Source organism: Podarcis liolepis (assembly GCF_965112155.1).
Source record: "Podarcis liolepis genome assembly, chromosome: 9".
Classification (NCBI taxonomy): domain Eukaryota; kingdom Metazoa; phylum Chordata; class Lepidosauria; order Squamata; family Lacertidae; genus Podarcis; species Podarcis liolepis.
Genome location: NC_139564.1, coordinates 7,315,777 through 7,340,288, shown reverse-complemented (window position 1 = coordinate 7,340,288; position 24,512 = coordinate 7,315,777). Strand labels below are relative to the sequence as shown.

The window sequence follows — 24,512 nt, the reverse complement described above, 5'->3', positions numbered from 1 at the left end:
ACTCCAGTTGCCCTGATATTCATTACTATACCATTTCCATAAGAAAATCAAGGGCAAGATAAATTATTATACAGTCATGATTTTCATGTTGCCTGAAATTTTCTGCAGTGCAGAACAATCCATAAAAACAGAAACAAAATACGGTCACTTCTTTAATTCAAGCTGATGAAATAAGACAGAGTAGCTTCATTCTATTGCACAATACTGTGTTTTCTTGTAAGATGGTTACATTTTCCTGTTTGATCCATTGTATTTATCATCCTGCACCACTTAGGGTAAGTAGAACCTAAGCTATATGTGAATCACATGGCATCCTCATATTTTATACAGAAAAACCATTCAAATCACAAAATTAAAAATGCAGTCTCCTTCCCAACCCCAGCTAATTCTAGCTTGGTCTCTACTACACAAACCACCACTCCATATTACAGATGAGTGAATCACCCAAACTTAGTTGCTCAAAAATAAGCCAAGTTATCCACTATCACCCCAAAAAATGGAGAAAAGATCCACTCGTTTTCAAGCTAATTTGAACTTAGCCAGACCTATTTTCCTCAAAGCTGCATGTTAGGAAAATGCATGACCCTGGCTGTCCCAGGTAAATGTAGTTTGTCCAAGGGCTACTGACACTGAAATCACCCTTGAGGAAACTACATTTTCTAAGGGTTGTTAGGGACTTTTGTCCTCCTGGCATGTTGCAAGGTGGCATACCAGATGTTGGGGATGGGGGAAACAAATATCCTCTTCCTTTCCTTTCCCGATAAGTACTATCTATCACAGGCTACACAAATGAAATAAAATTACTTTAAAGGGAAAGAGGAGTTGGTAAGCTAGATGGGAAGGATGCTTGGATAGGAATCTTCTCTATCTTTGATTTTAATTCAAGCCATAGAACTTGGGCTCCTAATACTTGCCTCTTCTTTGAAGCTGAGCATTAAGAGCTCCTGAAATTTGATTAGGATCCTGAAATAACAAATTCTACTGGCATCTCTAGTGTATTAATGTATATCTGATTTTACTTTTTTAAAAAAATTGTAGAGGTTCAGAAATCCTGATATAAATATAAAATAGCACAAAAAATAATCAAACATGTTTGAAATCTCTAAAACCATTACATAATTAAAATAAGGGTAAGAACAAATCTGCTGAACAGTGCAACAAATCAAAAGATCCAAGGACAAAGGACAAAAGATCCAGAGGCCAAAAGACAAACAGTATTAGATGCCTAGGTAAAGAGGTGTGTCCTGAACAGACAGTGAATTTATGAATTATGACTTACAGAGAGGGAACCACTACCAAAGAAGGCCCCAACCTGAATCACTGCCAATTTGGAATCGTCCACTGGCTCCCTCCAAGGATCTTAACAGCCAGGTTGGCACATAACCCGGAGAGGCACTCCATTAAGTATTTGGGCAAAAACCAACATCAGCACCTTGAATTGGACTTGAATTGAAGTGTAAGTGACCAAATAAGTGTAATATGGCTCCAATGGCATGCCACTGAATAACCAAGCAGCAGTTAAGGTCACCAGTTAAGCCTCCATGTTTTATGGCAGTAAAGTTGAGTAGATCATTTTAGTTAATTTTTTACTGTAAAAAGACATGGCTATGGTGTAGTGAGCTTAAGTCATTGTTCAAAGACTGTCAAAAAACCAAACTCAGCTAATAATCAGCAAGCCAGGCATTTGACCAATAGAGTTCCACTGTCACCCACTACCAACCATTATCTTTTTTTCAGGCCAACATTGGGCTCAAATGTGGCTATGGCACTATTCAGATCAACAGGTCCTCAAATCTGAGCTAAACATCCATTACAATGGGCAAGGGAAGGAACTGAGGACAAAATTATTCATATGCAGTGGTACCTTGGTTCTCAAACGCCTTGGTACTCAAACAACTTTGAACCGAAACACTACAAACCCGGAAGTAAGTGTTCCGCTTTGTGAACTTTTTCTGGAAGCTGAACGTACTCCATTTTGAGTGTTACGCTTCAAATTTGAGTGCCACACTTCCGTTTTGAGTGTTATGCTGAGGTTGGTCTGTTTTCGCTATTTATTTGCGTTTTTGTGGCTCTTTTTTGTGATTGTGTGGAACCCAGTTCAGCTATTGATTGTTTGATTGATTGATTGATTGATTGTGTGATTGCATTACATTGTATATTGCTTTCATTTTATAGATCAATGCTCTTGTTAGATAGTAAAATTCATGTTAATTTGCTGTTTTTAAAAGCCTGGCACAGAATAATCCATTTTGCATTACTTTCTATGGGAAAGCGCACCTTGGTTTTGGAATGCTTTGGTTTTGGAACGAACTTCTGGAATGAATTAAGTTTGAGAACCAAGGCACCACTGTATTACAGTTATGCAATCTTATTGTCATGCATCTATATAGGATCTGAGAACTTGTGAAAATTGCTGGACTCAAACAAAAAAACTAAGAGTGAGTTGCTGACCTAAGCCCATCTCTAAAAATGAGAAACTATGCAGTGTTTCCCAGCTTTGTGCTTCCAGCTGTTTCTGGAGTAGCTAGCAAGACTAGTGGTCAGGGATGATGGGAATTGGAGCCCGAAAACAGATTGGGATACACTGCACTAGAGTATAATATAAGAGACAGTATGACACCCTGTTTGAATTTCTTCACTCCTGCTGGTGGTTCCTTTGATCAGACAGAAGATTCTATCAAGGTAATCAATCACCATACTAATGAGTAAATTATATAATATTGGGTACAGAAAAAGGATGTTTGGATGCTGGTATATACGCAGTACTCTATATACCTGCTCTCTCCCAGCTCCTGCCAACCTAGCAGTTCGAAAGCAAGTGAGAGCAAGTAGATAAATAGGTACCACAGCGGCAGGAAGGTAAACAGCATTTCTATGCATTCTGGTTCCCATCATGGTGTTTCGTTGTGCCAGAAGCGGTTTAGTCATGCTGGCCACATGATCTGGAAAGTTTGCTGTGGACAAATGCCAGCTCCCTTGGCCTAAAAGTGAGATGAGCTCCACAACCCCATAGTCACCTTTGACTGCACTTAACCATCCAGGGGTCCTTTACCTTTTACCTTTTACCCAGTACGAAATCATTGATGTATAAAAGGAGAGCACAAAAAGACTATAAAGAAGTGAACACACTCCTAGATCTGAAAAACCAAACAGCCCCTTTCTGCTTTAAAATGGGCTCCTAACAATATCTGTCATCAAGACTTGAGGGGGCAGAGTGGGAAAAGTTAGATGTAAATATATTTAATAAAAATCACTATGTAGTGCGGATTTTGATGGTTTACCTGAGGGCAGCCATTAAATGCAAGCAACCTCAGTACTGTATCACTCTTTCAATTATGTAATAAAAGAATAGGTTAGCTTTCCCATTAGGTACATTCAGAGTTTATGTAGACTGAACATGCTCCCTACAGGAACATGCAAAGCCAACACCAAATCACACATTTTATATCGGACAGAGAACAATTTTAAGGGTTTCAGAGCTTGTTCAGAAAGCAAATGCCAAACAAAACTGTGTCCTATCAGTGTAAAAATAGCTCCCGGATAGACAATTATTTGATTCAAATTTGCAACATACATCATACTAGAGATGGCATATGCTTCATTAAACACTCATCTTCACTTACATACAAATATGGATAGGACCCCAAAGTTTATCTAGTCAGATCTTTAGTACTGTCTGGGATACCACTCAAACCAAGCCTACAAGGCTCATAAACTGGTACTTCCAGTGCAGTGTCAGAGGCATTATGCCTCTGCATACAAGTGGGGAGGGTGCTGTTGCACTCTGGTCTTGCTTGCAGGCGTCCCAGAGGAATCTGGGTGGTCACTGTGAGAACAGAATGCTGGACTACATGGGCCTTTGGTCTGATCCAGCAGGGCTCTTCTTATGTTCTTATTTTCTTAAAGCTGAACAAAATAACACAACACGATGGCCAATAACAATGGCACTAAACACTATTTATAGACTAATACAAATGATCAGAAATGACAACCACAGTCTCTAAATCCTCTTCACCAGTCGCAGTAATTTCCCTTACAGTATACTGTATTAGTTTCACCTGTGGCTAACTATATTATGTTCTTTACAATTTGTTAACAGCATCAGTGACTACAGTATCATATGAGCACTGATCCAGAGCACATTTTCTACAGTGTTTATATATATTTACTTACATGTAAGATTGGTTATGTATTTTAGTTGTATATATTGTATTATGCATTTTATTTTATACAGACGCAGGTTTCACCGCATGTATATTGTAATTTCAGCTGGTTAAGAAATTGAACCACATCCCTCTCATATTAATTCTTACAAGTCTGGCTGATGAAGAATTGATCAAGATTGGCTGATGAAGCATTGAACGAAACAGATTGGTTATCCAGAAACTCTGTTCCGGCGATATTGAATTTTTGAATTATTCTACCGCAACTGGTGAAAAAGATTTAGAGATTTAAAGATTTAAAGATTTAGTTATAATTTCTGATCATTTTTGTTCGTCTATAAATAGTGTTTAGTGCCATTGTTATTGGCCATCGTGTTGTGTTATTTTGTTCAGCATGTCTATATTGCAACACGGGGGTCTATTTACGGCTTATTTTCTTAAAGGCAATCCATTGTCATATTTTGTTGGGATTTTATACTAGCTGATTGGTTCTTATTTCCTGTGTGTATCTCTTTTATTATTATTTTTTGTACAGGCACATTTCGCAACTACCTGCCACAACATAACAGTTCTCCCCAGTGTGCTAGATTCTGTATTATGCTTCTTTCTGGGGTTGGAGGTGGGTGTCTTACAGTCTATTAGAGACTGATCAAAGTTGCAAGATCTTAAATTTATAGTAGAGGACGTTTATGTGGCAGCAGACAGCAGAGGAGAAAGAAACAATAGTAACTAAGGTCAATTTTGTCAGATTTTAGAGTAATTAAAGGGGAGAAAGTTGACTTGATGAAAAGGCTATTCCTGGCAAAGGAGTCACACAGCAGAATATAAAATAGGAATAGAAGAGAGAAGTAAAAGACAGCAAGAAGACGACTGGTAAGAGCAATAAGAAGCTAAGCTGTCACTGGTGAGGAAAGATCTGTGAGTATAAAGATTAGAAACTTCATGCATATATAGAGAAAGCACAAAGACTAATGCAGAGAGTGATTCCTCTAGCTTTGGAGCCACAGTTGTAGACCCTTTTAGACTACATTTCTCATACACTAAGCTGTCAAAAATTGTACAAATGATTAGGTATCACATTGACTATGATCATTTAGACACCAATCACGTTTTGCCCAGGTCAAACACAGATCCCAGTAGTGTCAATGATTCACTCCTAAAATGCACTGCATAGCAATATTTCCTTGTCCTGAAATAGATTATATTCTGCACTGCTTGAATCATATTCTAGAAACTCCAAAGTGTCTCATCATGATTTCTATACCTTAGGCCACTCACAATAGGCCCCCCTCCCCCACAACCTCTATGGGGAAATATTAGGGCTGCCACAGTAATAACATGTCAGCAATTCTGCTATAAACTCAAGTCTGAAGCAGAGTTGTAAAAATTTGCTTCGGGCAGAAACTTGGCCTGCAAGTATCAGCCCCAAAGAGAAGCTGTACATGTTTTCAACACATATTTATTGCGTGTTTATGTTAAAGGAGTTTGAAAGAGAAAGAACAAAATAATGATAACGCTTATGTAGTTTCTTTACTTGATCACTGTGGTTGGAAATATATCCAAACTCTCCTTTCTCACTTGTCTATGTGATATACACTACTATACTTCCAAGTTTGAAAGCTATAAATGAATGAGTTTGTGGGTGCCAGACACCCTAAATTCCTGGGTCTAAAAGGTGTTAGTCAGTGCTTGGAGTGTTAAAACTGGGTATGCAGACCCAATGTGTATTAAACCAGAGCCATTATATCAAACTGTGTCCTAGACAATGTTAATCTCCTAGAATAAGCATGTGTTAAGAGCTAATTAAGTTAGACTGAATGTTGAATAGATCAGTTTGGAGTGGTACAATGTAGAAGTAAGTAGCAGGCTGGAGAGAGAAGATGGTGGCTGTTGTCTGTTAGGATCCAGAGCTGCACCTAGTGATATGAAATTCTCAAGAATAATCTTTTGGAGAATATTCTCGAGAATATTCTTGATTAATGAGAATATTAGAGAATTTTCATTTAAAATAGGAGAATATTCATTTTAATGCATTGAAAATGATATAATTAGTTAATACACATGTTTATTCATGGGTAAACATGTTCAGATGGCAACCAAAAACTGTACAGATACTTTTATTCAATGGGGCAATGCAGCGAATTCACATTCTTTGCTTCACATTCACTATATGGCCAAGGGTACAGAACTGCTAAGAATAAGGTCACACCAAAATAGGTGGGGGGAGGCTATTACATATATAGTGATACCTCAGGTTACATAAGCTTCAGGTTACATACGTTTCAGGTTAAAGACTCCACTAACTCAGAAATAGTGCTTCAGGTTAAGAACTTTGCTTCAGGATGAGAATAGAAATCGGGCTCCGGCGGCACGGCAGCAGCAGGAGGCCCCATTAGCTAAAGTGGTGCTTCAAGTTAAGAACAGTTTCAGGTTATGTACGGACCTCCGGAATGAATTAAGTACTTAACCCGAGGTACCACTGTAAAGGAAAGGGTGGGCGAGCCTTTAGACCAGGCATAGGCAAACTCAGTCCTCCAGATGTTTTTGGCCTACAATTCCCCATCATCCCTGAGGTGCCACTGTAGTTGAAATACATACGAATTCAAATGTTCATCAAATTAAATGAATAGCATTTTTAAAACTAAAAAAAAAAAAAGATATGTTTTCTGTAGCTCACATTTCAGAACTGCCAATGGTGAATGACACAAAGCCCAGTAATGTAACTGGATCAAAAAAAATAATTATTATTCATTACTTACACTGGCAATATCACAGCTTGACTTATTATTTACTAGATTTTTTAAATGTGGGTTGTAAAACTGGTTCTTACATTAGAATTTACAGTTTGTGGAGAATATTCTCCGGAGAATTTTCTAGCAAAGAATATTCACGAGAATATTCTCAATCTCAACAATATTCTCCAGAGAATATTCTCACCTCACTTCACTAGCTGCACCTATCAAAAAGGCAAGTTCCTCTTGGAGTATAATGCTGGGAACCCCTCCACTGCAGGCTTAGGTTGTATATATGTGTAAATAAACCATAAATCATCAAGACACCACAGGCTCTGCTGTGCCTCATTTTCCAAATGGAAACATGGTCTCTGGGTAAAGCACACAAGAACCCCTGGAATCTTGCACTGCTCAGAGATTGGGGTGGCATGTAACAGTATATACACATGTAAGAACTTTGAACCTAAGTAAAGCTATGGAATCAACAGCCCTGCACACCTTGTATAATCAGATATTTGGTACAAGATTCAACTTCTAAGGCATCTTCACTTTATTCCCCCCCCCCCTTGTTGTTAAAGCAACTAAGCTGCTTCCAAAACTAAGCTGCTCTCAGCTTTGTTTCACAAACGGTCCAGTGTGGGGTAAACTTAAAGGTCTCAATGTCCACTCTGTTCAGGTAACATCTATGAAGGCATGAATAGGAAAGCAGCAACGGATAATAGATAAATGCACAACAATAGTCAATGGTACTTTTATCAGAATTGCTAGAGTGTGAGGGGAGGTAAAATTAACAGTGCTGTAGTTAACACATTAAAAACTGCTAAGGTTTTTAAAAGTTCCCACTTTTCACATCAACACCATAAAATCCTTGGAGGGTAAGAAGCAGCTCAGTCAGCACTAGAGCTTGACCAAAGGTTTCCAACTTGAGGACAATTAACACCTTTAGTTCAAGCATCTGGAGAACCAGTCACATGGTGCCTGAAAAGTCTCCTCACTGCTGTCCCAAATCTACTCCGTTGCCTGAACTTGGTAACCTATTATGTGTATGTGCTTTTGGGGAACCTTTTATTATATTTTTAGAGCTGATCCTTCGGTGCAAAGGGTTCAGAAATTTTCCTGTAAAATGACACTATTCCAAGGTTCTCCCTTTCCTACCAATCTATCGGCTGCATTCTGCAGTAGCTGCAGCCTGTTTTCAAGGGCAGCCCCTCATACAGCACATTATAGTAGTCTAAGGTGGAGTTACTAGAGCATGGACAACTGAGGCAAGGCTATCCCAGTCCAGGAATGGCCGTACCTGGCAAATCAGCCTAAGATAGGCAACGTAACTTGCGGCCTTAGATGCTACATGAAACTTCAATGACAAATTAGAATCCAGGAATACTGTCAAACTATGATTGTGATTTCAGGGAAAGTGCAATCTCTCCCCAACCCAACTTAGATGAAATGGATAGAGCTGCATTTCATCACCATACTGGTGGCACTATGCTCCAAATGCCCAATGACAGGTCCCAATGGTTTCATAAATATATTAAATAGCACAAGAGACAGAATAGACTCTTTTTCAGGACCTTACAACTCAAAAGACACAGGGCCAAACAACAATCTCCTAGTACTACTTTTCAGTGACATCCCTGCAGCTAGGAACAGAACCACTGTAATATAATGCACTCTGAGACACCTTGGTCAATGGTGTCAACAGCCACAGAGAGGTCAAGGAGAACCATGCCCTCCCATGTCTCTCACCAAATACAGGTCATTAGTCAGGGCAAGCAAAGCTGTGTCAGTGCTAAGATTCCAGAACGAATTGGGTCTAGAAAAATTGCTTCCTCCAGCCATACCTGCACCCAGCCAGCCTCCACTCTTGCCCAAAAAGGGAATATTAGATACCGGGCAGTATTTTTCAAAAACCTCATAATACAGGGGTGCACCACTTCCATTTTCAATGCACTGGGAATAACAAGGCAGTGACTACTCATCCTGTTAACCCCTTCCTACTAAATTTTATAAACCATAATGGGCAGGAATCAAGAGGACACCTAGCCAGCCTCACTGCCACAAGCCACCTACATGGTCTAACATGCCCGTAGTTGCCCAAAACCTACGGCAGTTGCCAAAAAACCCCAGCAGTTGCAATGGTGTTCTGCATATGCTGGTAAGCATTTACATAGCTGTCCAAGGCAATGCAGCCAAAAGTCGGCATAGATTTACTAAAAATCATTGATGCCACAATGTAAGACTTCTGAATAGGTCTTTATATGCTCCATGGTAAATCATCAAAATATCTATATACATTCCATCCCAATGGATTAATAATAATAATAAAATTTTATTTGTACTCCACCCTCCCCGGCTGGAGTTGGGCTCAGAGTGGCTAACATCATATAAATAATACAATATGCGTAAAAACAAGCAATCAATTGATTAAAATGCATCCCAAAATTAATTCAAATCAATTAAAGTTAAAACTGGACAAATGACAATCCTCAGGTTAAAATTGAAAGAAGTTAATACTCGCCAGTAACAGATACCACAAAAAATCAAGAGACAGTTTCTGCCACCCCCAGCCCCTTTATAGGAAGTTTTTCGATGCTTATTTTTCCAGAACAGAAAAACAAAGAAAGAAGTGGGTCTCAAAAAGGTAAAGGATCATTTATTTCCTCTACCCAACATGACAACAATATGTCTTCCTCAAGAGTAATTGTTACATGCCATTATGTTCACAAACTCACTTTTCCAGAGTTCTAGTTTATTCTGGATGTTTGTTAAAAAATGTACGGCAAGAGAAACTGCATTCTGATAAATATCCTGTGTGAATGAGAACACCAAAAGGACCTTTTTGAAGCAGAAGAATATGTGACTGTTGCCCCTCAAGAAGACATTTTGCTGACAATAATGTATTTGAATACATTTTGGTCCAAGCATGTTTAAAGTTCACCTGTCTGTCTGTCTGTCTGTCTGTTTGTTTGTTTGTTTGTTTGTTTGTTTGTTTGTTTGTTTGTTTGTTTCCTGGCAATTTTGATGGTATCTTTCTTCTCTTTCTACTGATATTTTACAATGCTCCTTCAGGACAACTTGGGTGAGGGAGTGAAGTGCATTGCCACAATAATAATATCCCTTTCTTTGTGTAACCTGAGAGAAAGTGTTGGTGTGTGTTAACAAAATAAAATAGGTGTCTTTTAAAATCTGCTATCCATAAAATACTGCTCAATAGAGGCTACATGAACTATGCTGCTAATCAGTGCTTTTTTCCTTAAAAAATATCAACCCCAGCCAGCACAGTCAGTGGTCGGAGGTGATGGGAGCTGTAGCCTAGCAACACGCAGAGGGCCAAAGGTTCTCCACACCTGCCTTAAGTACTTTACACACTCCAAAATCAGTACTTACAAAGCAACTGCAATTCCACACCACAGCTGCTTGGCTTTACTCATAAAGCACTAAAGAGCATCTTTACAAAGATAAAGGTAAAGGTACCCCTGCCCGTACGGGCCAGTCGTGTCCAACTCTGGGGTTGCGCGCCCATCTCGCTTAAGAGGCCGGGGGCCAGCGCTGTCCAAAGACACTTCCGGGTCACGTGGCCAGCATGACAAGCTGCATCTGGCGAGCCAGCGCAGCACACGGAAACGCCGTTTACCTTCGCGCTAGTAAGCGGTCCCTATTTATCTACTTGCACCCGGGGGTGCTTTCGAACTGCTAGGTTGGCAGGTGCTGGGACCGAGCAACGGGAGCACACCCCGCCGCGGGGATTCGAACCGCCGACCTGATGATCGGCAAGTCCTAGGCGCTGAGGTTTTACCCACAGCGCCACCCGTGTCCCAATCTTTTACAAAACGGGTTATATTATCATTATTATTTATTAAATTTCTATACCATCCTTCATCCAAATATATTACCCTGCAGCTCCTCCCTTCACCAGATATAGTATTAACGTAAGCACTTATTAGCCATGCTGCAGGCATAAGTTTAATAGGAATCTGCCCTCTCCCATGTTAATATTTGCCCGTGTGCACATTAATATGTGCTCATGAGTGCTCTGTGTGCACAGAGAGGATCAACACCTTCAGCCGGTAAGATGCTAAGTTAAAGATTTAAATTATGTTTTCTAGGATTCACGCCCCTCCCACAATTTAGTGTGTGAAAAGGCTTTAAAGTACATATTCACATTATTTCTACTTATGTCCGCCAATAATGATGCATCTGCTCTATAATGATTTGCATATTGTTGTGAAATGCAGTAAGTCTATCCCATGCTGATTTCAATTTGACTGATAGCTATCCTGTGTGTTTAAAAGAAAACAAAATTTTACATCTATTTTATATCTGTTGGCTTAGGAACTTAATTTATCTTTAATTGTTATTTTTATGTTTTCTTCAGCAACAGCAACAGCAAGTTCTTCCCTTACATTTATTAATGCCCTTACATGCTGTTATCTTCTCCACTTACAAAAGAACAATATTCTTTTTTTCCTCACAAACAAATATTAATGAATGCAGCATTAATATGGAAAATAGAAGCTCATGAAAACAGCGCCAGGAATGAGGTTTACTGGGTGATTTTCATTCAGTCACTTATCTCTCTGCCTAATCTACTTCAGAGAATTGTTATGAGAATAAAGAAGGGTGGGGAAGAATCAGAAATACTGCCTTGAACTCCTTGAAGGAAAGGTGAGATATAAACACAATGTGTTTTTGCTATTAACAGTAATAAATTCTCACGCAGAATAGAACTGAGTTGAAAGTGAGGAACTATCTGCACAGAACAAAATCTACTTCCACAATCTGTGATACATGTTTTCCCCAGAAAGAAAACAGTCAGCAACATCACCAAGATGTTACAAAAGGCACTCTCCACTGTTGAATAAGAAGCAGAAAAAACTAAGCTAGCCTTTTCAATCACCATCACAATCCAAAAGTACCATAACCAGGAATGAAAGCGATAACTCCAGTATATTTACCTGGCAACACAATTCCAGTGTGCTATTGATAGAAACTGTCACATTAGGGTAAGTTTTAACTATTTACACTAGTACTTTTAATTTGGCTTCCATTCTCAAGCTTCATAAAATTGAAATGTCAGGGCTCTGATATGGAAAATATTATTTCCATCACTATGTATGCTGCATTTGGAAAGAAAAGGAAATACGTAGTGATTATTCTCTACTACACTCTTGCCACCACTGGCAACCAGGAATTCGATGAAAGTTAAGGCTTATCCACGTTTGACCTTTAGCCCTGCTCTTTCCATGCACAGGTCTGCACTTTAACGCTTGTTCTTCAAGCGGTTTTCTCCCTCCCCGCCAAACTTCCCATACAAAAAATCTGCTCTTTAGTGCTCAATTGGAGCAAATGTAAATTCAGGTTTTCCGCAGTTTGATATATGCCCCAATTGAGCTTTAAAGAGAGGGTTTTCATGGAGAACACTCTAGAGGGGGTGCTCAGACGTGGAGCTTTAAATCGTGGGCAAAGCATGGAATAGAACACTCTGCTTCATTGTCCCAATTGGTTTCCTCAGTGGTTACAAAAGTGGCTTCACTTTCTCCACAATCAGTACAGAAGCTACCAGGGCTGATGAAGCAGAGTGCTCTATGTTCACTTCACCAGCCTGATCTGTACAACTGCCACCTGGCCTGGCTCCAACCATGCGCACTATATTTGTCAAGAATAGCTTTAGGTGGGCCCAGAGCCACTTTGGTCAAATGGTGGCAGAAATGGCTACAGTCGACTGGAAGCCACTTCACTGAAATGCAAAATATGGGACAGGGGAAGAACCCCTTTTTGTTCCACCACCTGGTAAGGAAAGGACAAGAGGACAGCAGCAATAAAGGCAATGCAGCGGATTGGAGGATACCTCTAAGCTGGGGTTGGGGGGGGGGAACCCACCTGCCTCTCTTATGTGTAGAAAGGAGGCATACAACATTCAGTAAAACAAGTGTTGAAGAAACTGATTGTGAAAAGATTTACGGCATATTCAAAGGATAAATTTAACTGCTGTTTTACTTAAATATCTCACACTTTGTACTGTACAAGAAATATAGCACTGGAATATGCTGGCAACAGTGCTGACATTTTGTTCCTATAACCAACGGGTTATTTTTGCTTCACGGTTAAATAAAAAATGTCAGTGGGGAAAAAAAGGAATATATCACTTATATTTGAGTTTTGTTTTTAAAATGCTTTCATATCTTCATAACAGCAGATGTTTTAATCACTGCATAAAAAATATATTAGGTTTTCAAAACACTATACAGCTCTGAAAAGCAGTTCTTCCAATACAGTATCTTTCTCTGAAGCAGAGTATTGATTAGTATAAAATAATAAAAGTATTTCTGGATATACCACATTTGTGTCAGAGTCCTCCTAGTCATACAGAACCAAAATCAAAATCAAAAATAGCAGACATAAATCAGATTATATAGGTATAAGAAATAGACATAGAAATAGTAAGATGATTCATAACAATCAATAGAAGCTGGTGGAAATACCCTTCCCCATACACAAATGTGAATGCTGGAGCAATTTGGGGGCCATGTCATAATGCCAGGCTTCAAGGCATCTTCATTCTACTTGTCCATACTTATTAATATTTTAAAGCTAGGCAACTATGTTTGGAATCCTATGAAACTGAAATGTTAAAACTTAAATTTCAAAGTTAGAATAACATGCACAATACTTGGAAGCAATGTGCAACATTGTATCAATTCACAGACACACTGGATAATCCAGAAAACATTCCTGCCCCATGGACTGAAAATGTATGGCAAATCATCCCAACCCAAAGGCATGCCTTTTTTCCTACAGAAACCAGAGTAACACAGTTGTGGAAACAGTTAGTTTCATCCATTTTTAAGAGTCACATTAATTTGTTGTGCGCATCAGCAAGTATTGATGTATTTAGTTATACACTCAAGCCATCTTTATGTACATAATATTTCAGACGAACCAGTTTTTCAGACTACTGTTTTGTTAAGCTGTACAATTATTGTGGAAAAGTCTATAAGCTCAGGTCAAAGAACTAAAAAAACTCAGCAGGAGGCAAGAAAAGCACATTCAAACGAATTTTGAGCAGAGCACCTCAAATGTACATTACCAGATTTGCAATTTTAAGCATACAAGAGCTCTGCTAAATCAGACCAAAGGCCCCCTAGTACAGCATTGTACCAGATGCCTATGGAAAGCCCACAAGCAGGACATGAATGCAACTGCACTATCCCCACTTGTGATTCTTAGCACCTGATACTCTGTGCCTCCAACACTGGCTATGTACCAATTTGACAGGTTCTGAAAAAAGGAGACTAAGACCGAAAGCAGGAGGGGGGAAATGTTGGCCCCATGGACTAATGCAATCTGCTGTGTACACCACAGCCCACAGTCTCTCCTACATGGGAGTACCACACTTCCCTTTCAAGAGCCACTGCTTTCCCATCCCTTGCCATTCCTGACAAAGTGTGCTTTGTCAGGAGCTACTTCTTCAAGGCACCCCATGCGCCTTAAATCAGCAGCTCCTAAAGCTTCCCTTGCCCTTCATTCTTCTGTCAGGAAAGGAAATGGCAGCAAAATATGGAAATTGTGGAGCCAAAAGCTGAACAAAATGAGACAATAGAGATAGACAGGGAAAACTGATGGACAGTTAGCAGAGAACAGGGTGACAGGGAGAGAGACAACAAGCAGGATGGCCAGGGAAATGGGATATGAGAGAGCATGTGATGATCTCTCACTAGATCATGCCTCCCTCTGGTTGTCTTTCTCAAGAAAGTAGTAGTATGGTCACAATGATGTAAAACAAAGAGCTGGGAGATAGTGGCTCTGGCCTCGCCCACAGCTGTTTTCAATCCCAGCCCAAAGAAAGGCAGAAAACAGATGTGTTACAAAGCATATCCTTCAAAATCTAAGGAAATTTTGCCACCAATGTATCTCAAATCTCTTTTAGAAATTAGAGATTTAGTACAGGGCAATGTCCTTGCAACTTCTGTACTGAAGGAAGAAATAAGATGAATCTTCTTCCACAATAGTGTTTTTCTGGCCCGCATAGAACCTGGCAACCTTTTCCTCTTTCAATGTGGCTTTAGCAACAGTAAAGCTTATAATAAAAACTGCAAACACTATCCTTAATTACTCACAGTTTAAGATTAGAAAAACTGGAATTTAAAAAAATCGCTGCCCAATTGATTTCTTCCACCTCAACTACAGATTAAGTACTTAGAAGATCTCAGTGAGGAAAATTTCTTTGGGACATGTAATCCTTTAACAATTTCTTGCCTAGCTGACTGATTGTCAGCCAACCAAAGAACAAGCTTTGTGCATTTAAGCTGTCAGGAGAATACCTGGGCATGCTTCCACCACCATTACACTTCAATGTCATTTCGTGATTTGGTGGACTGAGGAGAATTATTAGGCTGGAGGTAGCCTGTATTCTTGCATGAATACTTGGGGTCTGGAAAAATTCAGGCTGGAATTGCCTGAACATAGTAGACAATGCAAATGAGCCCAGACTGTTTCTAGAGCACCAAAACGTGGGAATGCAACCCCCATGACATACACACACACTATTAAACACAAGTTTTAATGTTCACAAAAAATAGGAAAACATGTGGGCATAACAAAGCATAAACGTACTTTAGTTTACAGCAGAGAACCTTTATTTCACTTATTCTTATTTATTTGATTTCTATACCACCTTTTATCCAAAGATCCCAGAGTGGTGTACAACATTAAGAACATAATTAACACAGTATAATAATAAAAACATAATACAGAGCCTAATACTACACAGCATAATAATAAAATAGTAACAACTGCTCCCCCCAAAAAAACACATTTAACAGGCCATAGATTATTTAATGGCCAAAGGCCTGAGTAAATAGAAATGTTTTTGCTTGGTGCCTAAAGGCATGTAATGATGGTACCAGACGAGACTCTCTGAGGAAAGCATTCCACAGATGAGGAGCCATGACAAAAAGGCCTGTACTCATGCTATCACCCTCCAAACCACTCAGGGAGGGGACATAGAGAAGGGCCTCAGATGGCAAGCGCAGAGTCTGGGTCGGTTCATATGGGGAGATGCGGCCCTTAATGTACTGCAGTCCTGAGCAGGGTAATGAATCTACGGCTATGTACACTCTATAGCTTTTAAACACATTCAAAGCACACTTTCCCCTCTCAAAGAATTTTGGGCAATGTAGTTTAACCTTCACAGAGTTACAATTCCCAGCAACCTTCAACAAACTACAGCATCCAGAATTCTTTGAGGGGATAAAATGTGCTTCAAATGTGCTTTAAATGTATAGTGTGTACGCAACCTAAATAAACTACTAACTCCACCCATTCTCAAATTTGTGGTACTTTAATATGGAACACCACTGGGTTAAATAATCCCCTCCAGCTACAATCAGTAACTAATTATTACAAGCCCAATTGTTCTCTACAAGTTGAGATGCCCTTAGGGACAGGTAAGGTCAGAAGGATGAGCCTGTTCAGAAAACTTTAGGAATCAAGTTTGCCTGGTGTGGCCAGCGTGGAGCTCAGTCAGCAAATCCTCCTTCCCTCTTCAATGAGTCCTTAATAAGTGCAATCCTATGCATGTCTAAACCCCACTGAGTTCGTGTATACAAGATTGTAGCCCAAAGAATAAATAAGTGCTTAATGAGCTGAACCCTCTAATGTCTACACCCACATTCTATTCACAATACCACACTGATTTGACAACAGTATATAAGTCATCGAAATCTTTTCACCTTTAAAAAGGAGAGAGAATAGCTATATATAATATGACACACACACACACACACACTATAGATCAGAGGTAGCCAAGATGGTACACTTCAGATGTTGTGGATAATAATAATCATAATCATCATCATCATCATTTATTACTTGTACCCCACCTATCTGACTGGGTTGCCCCAGCCACTCTGGGCAGCTTCCAAAAGAATATAAAGAACACACAATACATCAGAAATTAAAAGCTTCCCAATACAGGACTGCCTAAAAGTCAGGTAGTTGTTTATTTCCTTGACATCTGACGGGAGGGCATTCCACAGGGTGAGCACTACTACCCAGAAGACCCTCTGCCTGGTGCCCTGTAACTTCACTTCCCGGAATGAGGGAACCGCCAAGAAGGCCCTCAGAGCAGGAGCTCAGTGTCCGGGCTGAACGATGGGTGGAGAAGAACCTTCAGGTAGACAGAGCCGAAGCTATTCAGGACTATAGCTCCAGAGCATGGTTTGCACCTGCTCCTAGATTCATTCATTCATTTTATTTGTATTCCACTTTTCCACACACAAAATCATGCTTACAACAAAGAAAACAGGAATACGTTTCAAACAAACGCTATGGAAACAATTTCATAATAACATAGCAAAACAAAAGCAAGTATAATAATATACAAAAAGCAACATTTCAATACTCTAAAGTTTACTTAAACACCATGCAGCATCCAACAGCAAAAGTAACAAGAGTGTTTCACTGTTTCAACTTAGTCCTAGAAACACACCTCCCATAATGTTGCTCACAGTCTCTCTCCTGCAAACACTTGCAAGGCTTTCAAGAGCAAGGGATGGGTAGCTGGAAACACCACTTCTGTGCATAGCGGTCAACCTTCCCTTTTTTTGTGGGAAATTCCCTTATTCCAGCACCATTTCCCACTGCTTCCCACTGATACCCCGGATGGCTAGATATCCCGTAGACTGTCCCCGGGACAGGTGAGGCTGCTGATCCCTTATTTTCAAATCTGAAAGTTGACAGCTATGCTTCTATGATGTTGTTTTCTCTCAACCCATCAGCCATTAGTAAGGGTTAGTGGGTGTTTGAACCCATTTGGGGAGCCAATAGGGCATCCCTTTGTTAGTTATGTCCTCTTATTTTCTTATTTTCTGGGCTCTGGGGAACTAAATGGAAGGATCAGATCCACATATTGTATGAGCTAAAGTTTAGTTTCAGAAAGCAGTGATGATCATTATGCCTAAGCTGAAGCCTGGAGAAGCAGAAAAGATATTGTTGAATCATTCTTGAATGCATGTACTGTATCATTTTTCCTACCATGCAAACTTTGAGACAAGCACAGCAATGGGCCCTATATCATCCTTTGAAGATGGGTGTCTGGATGGTTGACAGTTCTCTGACCACAGCACCCAAGGGACCCCTAGACGAGGACATTCTGGTTATTCCCTGTTCTAATTAACAACAAGAAAGGGGAGAAAAATTATCTCTGTGACCAACTGGAGTTGATGCTGGAACAACACAGTTGTTTTGTTTAATTGGGAATGAAATATTACTTTTATTCAATTTTATATTTGGGTACCTTTTGATTTTACATGTTTCCTCATCAGAGTTTAGGAATTATCTGTGTCTGTTTGATTAATCTAGGAAGCAGCTATTCAAGGGGGTGGAAATCTCCTATTATAAGCCCTGGGGTGAAGAGGTGGTTCAAGATATGAACTGGGCACTCAGTATTGTGGTGAGAGACATCTTCCCCTGTCATCTGGTAATTGCCCAGGTGTTTGCCTTTATAGTATATTGTTTTTATTTTACCCAACATTTTCATTCCAGTTTAGAAATAAAAACCTTTCTTTGGTGCAATTAGTTTGAGACAGTTAGAAACCAGGTGGTTTGAAGACTTTTTTGTCCAGGCCTGGACAGACTTTGCAACTTACTTTTGATAAGGAAAGCTGAAAGATTAAAGGATGAAAGGGAGGGGAAAGAAACAAAGAAGGCAGAGGATCTTGGTGAAAGTCATAAATTAATGGAGTAGTTTTTAATGAGGAGAAAGCTATTCAGGAGTATAACAAGAGGCACAAATACAAGATGGGTGACACCTGGCTTGAGAGCAGTACATGTGAAAAGGATCTAGGAGTCTTGGTTGACCACAAACTTGACATGAGCCAACAGTGTGACGCGGCAGCTAAAAAAGCCAATGCAATTCTGGGCTGCATCAATAGGAGTATAGCATCTAGATCAAGGGAAGTAATAGTGCCACTGTATTCTGCTCTGGTCAGACCACACCTGGAGTACTGTGTCCAGTTCTGGGCACCACAATTCAAGAAGGACACTGACAAACTGGAACGTGTCCAGAGGAGGGCAACCAAAATGGTCAAAGGCCTGGAAACGATGCCTTATGAGGAACGGCTAAGGGAGCTGGGCATGTTTAGCCTGGAGAAGAGGAGGTCAAGGGGTGATATGATAGCCATGTTCAAATATATAAAAGGATGTCACATAGAGGAGGGAGAAAGGTTGTTTTCTGCTGCTCCAGAGAAGCGGACACGGAGCAATGGATCCAAACTACAAGAAAGAAGATTCCACCTAAACATTAGGAAGAACTTCCTGACAGTAAGAGCTGTTCGGCAGTGGAATTTGCTGCCAAGGAGTGTGGTGGAGTCTCCTACTTTGGAGGTCTTTAAGCAGAGGCTTGACAACCATATGTCAGGAGTGCTCTGATGGTGTTTCCTGCTTGGCAGGGGGTTGGACTCGATGGCCCTTGTGGTCTCTTCCAACTCTATGATTCTATGATTCTATGATTCTAAGAGAGAGAAGTACCGTAATCAGAGTTTGGGGAAAGATTTTAAATGAGTGAAGTCTTTATACTGAGAAACACACAAAGAAGAGTTACCTACCCCTTACCTTACTTAGCTTTCTATCCTTATTTCTCTTCCTTTACTCTGTGCACTGTCCCTCTGCCCTTGCCCAACAGAATCTCTCCTAAATGCTCAAGGTATACTGGCATAGGGCTTTAAGGAGATGGAGTGTAAGCCTTTTGCATTTTGCTATTAGCCCATTTTCTTGGCCAGGTCTGTCTTCTTGCTAAGAAGAGACTTCTTTCCAGACAAGGTTCACAGGGAGTAGATTTTTCTTTAGCTCTTTCTCCTCTATTTTTCCTTTTAATTTCTCTCTTTCTCTTTCTCTTTCTCTTTCTCTTTCTCTTTCTCTCTCTCTTTCTCTCTCTCTATCCTTTCTTTCTTTCCTTCTTTCTTTTTTTGGCTGAAGGATTCCCCAGCTGGAGCCAGTGGACCTCATTCCAACAATTTACCTAGATGTGCACCTCTTGAACATTTTATACAACCAATGGGAGGAATAAGAATTTAATTTGGGGTTGCAGTGATTAACCTAATTTCATATTCACATTATTTACAAGGCACTTTTATTGGGAGATGTACACAGCTAACATTAAGATTCAAATATTTCTATTTGAAACTGTGAAAACTTCCTAGTAACAGTTGAAAAAGCATGCTAATGGTAGCAGACAGCAAGTTCAAATGGGTGATGCACAACCAGCAAGCAAACCCTTCTGAATCAGTGGAGAAAATAACAGCTTGTTTGCAGCGGAGCAGGACACACATGCAATTCTTCTACAAAGCGAGAAACAAAAACAGGACAAAATTCATCCCCAGCTTGTTTCTGTTTGGGCACAAAGGAAGCTGTGTCTGTGCTTATGATTCTGGCTAATCAACTCCAGCAGAATTCTAAGTGTCGGAAATGTACATTTAATGTGATTATCAAGGCACCAAAAAGATTAGAAAATTAAATCCCACCGTCTTCAACACATCTTGGTGAGATGAACATAAGAGTAAAGATGTGTATGATTACACTACTAACACAGCATTCTAACCAAAGCAGGGGACTTCTGGGAATTTCAACATCATTGGGGGCAGGCTTGGGCTACAGATGAGGCCTGGTGCCAATTCACCACCACTGTACAGTGGTCAACAGCCCAAATCTGCAAGAAGGACAGCTGCCTACCTAGTCATCACCCAGAACACCAGCTGTAGTCATCCAGGTTCAGCACTCCTTGGAGGCCATCACCTGTCATATTAATCTCCCACAATGCAGCTGGGTCCCTGACAGTGTCGCTCTAGGACACACTACCAGGTGTACAAAAACCTTTTGGGGAAATTTAATTGGCAGGAACAGAAGCAGTCCTGGCCAGCTAGATGAGTTTAAAAAAATAATTTTAAAAAAATCCTGCTGCTATACCCACCTGACACTACCAAGATAAGGGGAGGGTTCCGCTACCACTGAGGATCCCATCAAATCTAGCCCTGCCCCAGATGCAACTCATTCTACCCCATTAATCACATATTTTCTAAACTGACCTACCACATAGCAGTGTTATAGATAGTATTTTATAGAGTAGTCACGCCAACACAGAGACACAGGGACATATCTTTTAAGTGAATGCAATGAAAACCAATGTATTGGTTGTACACTGCCACAGTGAGTTTCACATTACAAGTTCCACATTATGTTTGAATACACTATACATCAATATTGCCCTACTAGTTTAAGGACATGCATGTGTATTTAATACAGCTAATAGTCTTCCTATTTCAACCTTGTAAGATCATAGAATCATAAACTTGTAGAGTTGGAAGGTACCGTGGGGGTCATCTAGTCCAACCCCCTGCAATGCAGGACTCTTTTGCCCAACATGAGGCTTGAACCCACATCCCTGAGATTAAGGGCCTCATCATGCTCTATCAACTTAGCTATCCAGAGTATATTGACATCAATCCCCTTTGTCCTACAGTTTCTCACAAAATTGCATATATATTTCAGGGATTTGTAACAAACTTGACTCAACCACATCAGTGATACTACTGATGTCATATTTCTCATTTAACAATATTCCCCCTCTGCAAGGACACTCAAAATAAGAGTCATAACTCTGCCTTAAGAGTTCTGGCCCTGAAAGAACATTGAAATTTCATTCACATGGCCACCAACAGATGAAAAAGTCTCAATTCTAAAACCACTCACATGCGTAATAGGTTCTTACCAAACTGAACATGTCAATTAAGTTTTAATTTAGGGTTTTAATTTGTACATCTTGAGATGCCTTCACTAACAGTTGCTCACAGTGTTTTACAAAGATAAAACTTGCTCTGTTTAAATATAGTTTAAATATAATTGCAACATTAGACAAACCATTTTAAATTAAACACTTGGACAAGTAGCCATGATTATATACTTATTTAGTTTTTAATTATGATATTATTTATAGAATTTTGTTTTTATCGGTGACGAAATGCCCATTTTATGCTCTTCCAACTAAGGAAATAAACATGATTTTTATAAAGCAGTTTTAAAAAATAGTGTGATGAATACGACCTATTCAGAATACACAATTAAGAACCCTGCCAATAATTTTGACAAGTTAACAGAATATAACATCTCTAAGGAAATATGTGCCAGCGGTTACACACAAACCCGCACAAGGCTGATTGTAGTATTTTGGAAATGTCAAAGTTCCAGAATACAGGCTCAGGTTGACAAAGTACGTAATAAACTTCTTCATTCAATAGGCAAACTCAAAATGGAAATTTACGTGTAATATATTATCTAACAACACAGTTGAAAATGTCACAGTACTGCTGACAATATATTTGCTACGGGAAGGGCGAAATGGCAACACTCCCATGATACATATTAGAAGACACATAACCCAGGAGCTAAAATATGAACTGCAAGTTTAATGCCATCACCCTTTTCCAGCTGTCAAAGGTACACTGAACCATCAGAGAAGCAGCTGCCTACTAATTGTAGAGGTTTTAAAATCAAGCATCTCTTTTCTCCCCACTCCTCAACACTGTTATTTTGCACAGAAGTCAACACAAACTCAGCACACAAAGTCTAACACAGTTCAGATAATACTCTACCAACATAATGCTCACAAGTAAACACAATTACTTCCCATCCCAAAACCTCTGTTTATTAGATTGCTTGGAGAGGAAGATTCTCAAACCAACTGGGTATAAATAACTCTATACCGTAATAACTATACTAAGTTATAAATTCATGTTATTTCATCATTTTCAACAAATGCCTTGGCAGGACCAGAGACCTTCTCAGGCTCAGATACAAAGCAGGTTGCCTGAAGTTGCTCAGAAGCTTAAAGAGGCCTAAAGGCAGCAAACGGCTGGCTTATCTTTTTCAACTATACTCTCTCTATTTCCTTTTTCCCAGTGGCATCTTACTGAGACAATTAAAAGCAGGAGGAGACTTTGTAATTTAGAGGCCGCCCAGCGACGAGTTTAAACGCATACACTGAACCATAAAACCGATGCCCAGAGAAAAGAAAATGTTGTATTGAATAAAGGACCGGCTAACATGAAAGGGGCAAAAGCAAGCATCCCTTCCCTAGGAATAGGAGGAAAGGAGATATTTCTCTATTTCAGACACACACCCCAAAAAGCTCTTCTGGTCCTTCCCCCCCTCTCTTTTTATACCCACACATATACAGTACACACACTGCAGAAAAATGACCACTTATTCAGAACAGGGGGAGGGGGGCAGGAGGGATGGATTCTCTGCCTGATTCTCTCCCAAGCGCGCACACAGAGAGACGCATGTGAGAAAGAAGAAGAAGAAAGGGAAAGGAGGGAAAGAGGCGGTGGAAGGGGGGAACACACACACACACACACACAATGTGCATGTATGTGGTTCCCTCTCTCAGAGGCAGGAATTTTAAATCCTGCACATAGACATGCATTTTGATGGGGGGGGGGAGGTTGGTAAGTGAGCGCTGTGACAGCCTGGCTGGCAAGAGAGAAAGAGCGTGAACACAAAGGAGGGAGGATGGATGGAGGGATGGAGGAAGGGATGCAGGAAGGGATGCTAAGGTAAGGATGGGGAGGGGGTGAAAGGTGGCAGATGGGAGGCGAGGGGGGGTAAGAAGGGAGTCGCGGGGGGGGGGGCGGGAAGGAAAAGAGGGGGGAGAGAGAGAGAGAGGAGAAGGAGGGATGGGAGGAAGGTGCCAGGGAGGAGGCGAGACAGACGGGAGGATGAAAGGCAGCAGCAGGAGGAGGAGAGGAGGAGGGAGGGATGCAGGGGAGGCTGCTGAGCCCCGGCCTCACCTCCGCTCGGTGCGTGGTGGGAGAGCCGCCTCGTTCGCCTCCTCACGCCGGGCTTGTGGCGCCCAACGAGCGAGCGCTGCCTCGCGAGGGCTCCCCTGGCTCTCTTCACGCACGCCAGAGAGCGCGACTGGCGGCGGCCAAGGCGGTCCCCGCCTACCTCCTCCTCGTCCTCCTCCCTCCCCGTCCTCCGCCCGGCCTTTCTCTCCCGCTCGGGCCCGCCTCCGCCTCCCTCCTCCTGACAAGCGGCGGCGGCGGCGGCGGCGGTGAGGGAAGGGCCGACGACGCGCAGCAGCCGAAGGTTCCGCGAGCGCGCCTGCGCCGCCGGTGGAATAACGGCAGGTGGCGCCCGCTGAGGAGACGTTGCGGGGGGGGGGAGCGCGTGCAGTGGCGGGGGGGGCACTCGAACTGCCGGCTCGCGAGCGTTGGGGGGGGGGGGCTTGTTACCTGAGAGAACGGGCGAGCGGGGCCCGGCCAGAGGCCAGTGCGCAGGTGCCGCCGCCGCCGCCGCCGCCGCCTGTGGGGATGGCAACGGCGTTGCTAAGCGCCCGCGGCGGCCACGCGCCGCCCGTTACAAAGCGCGCGGGGGGAGGGGGGCGTGAGGCGGAGGGCCCGCCTGTGGGGCCTCAGGAAGAGAGAGGGGGATAAGGGCGTGAGGGAGGGCAAGTCAGTGGCGTAGCGTGGGGGGTGCAGGGGGGGCCGGCCGCACCGGGCGCAACATCTGGGGGTTAGGGTTAGGGGGCGCAAATCCACGGGTTAGGGGGCGCAAATTACTTGCC

At 41.3% G+C, this 24,512-nt stretch overlaps 1 protein-coding gene across 1 annotated transcript in view; it reads right to left on the bottom strand.

Moving 5' to 3' along the window:
* LOC310686575 (catenin alpha-2-like) overlaps positions 1-24,065 on the bottom strand; it is a gene marked incomplete at its 3' end in the record, with an annotated part of 113,971 nt that extends 89,906 nt beyond the window's left edge. The window contains exon 1 of the mRNA XM_083460408.1: positions 23,737-24,065. The remainder of the gene's footprint in view (positions 1-23,736) is intronic.
* Between the last annotated feature and the right edge of the window lie 447 nt (positions 24,066-24,512).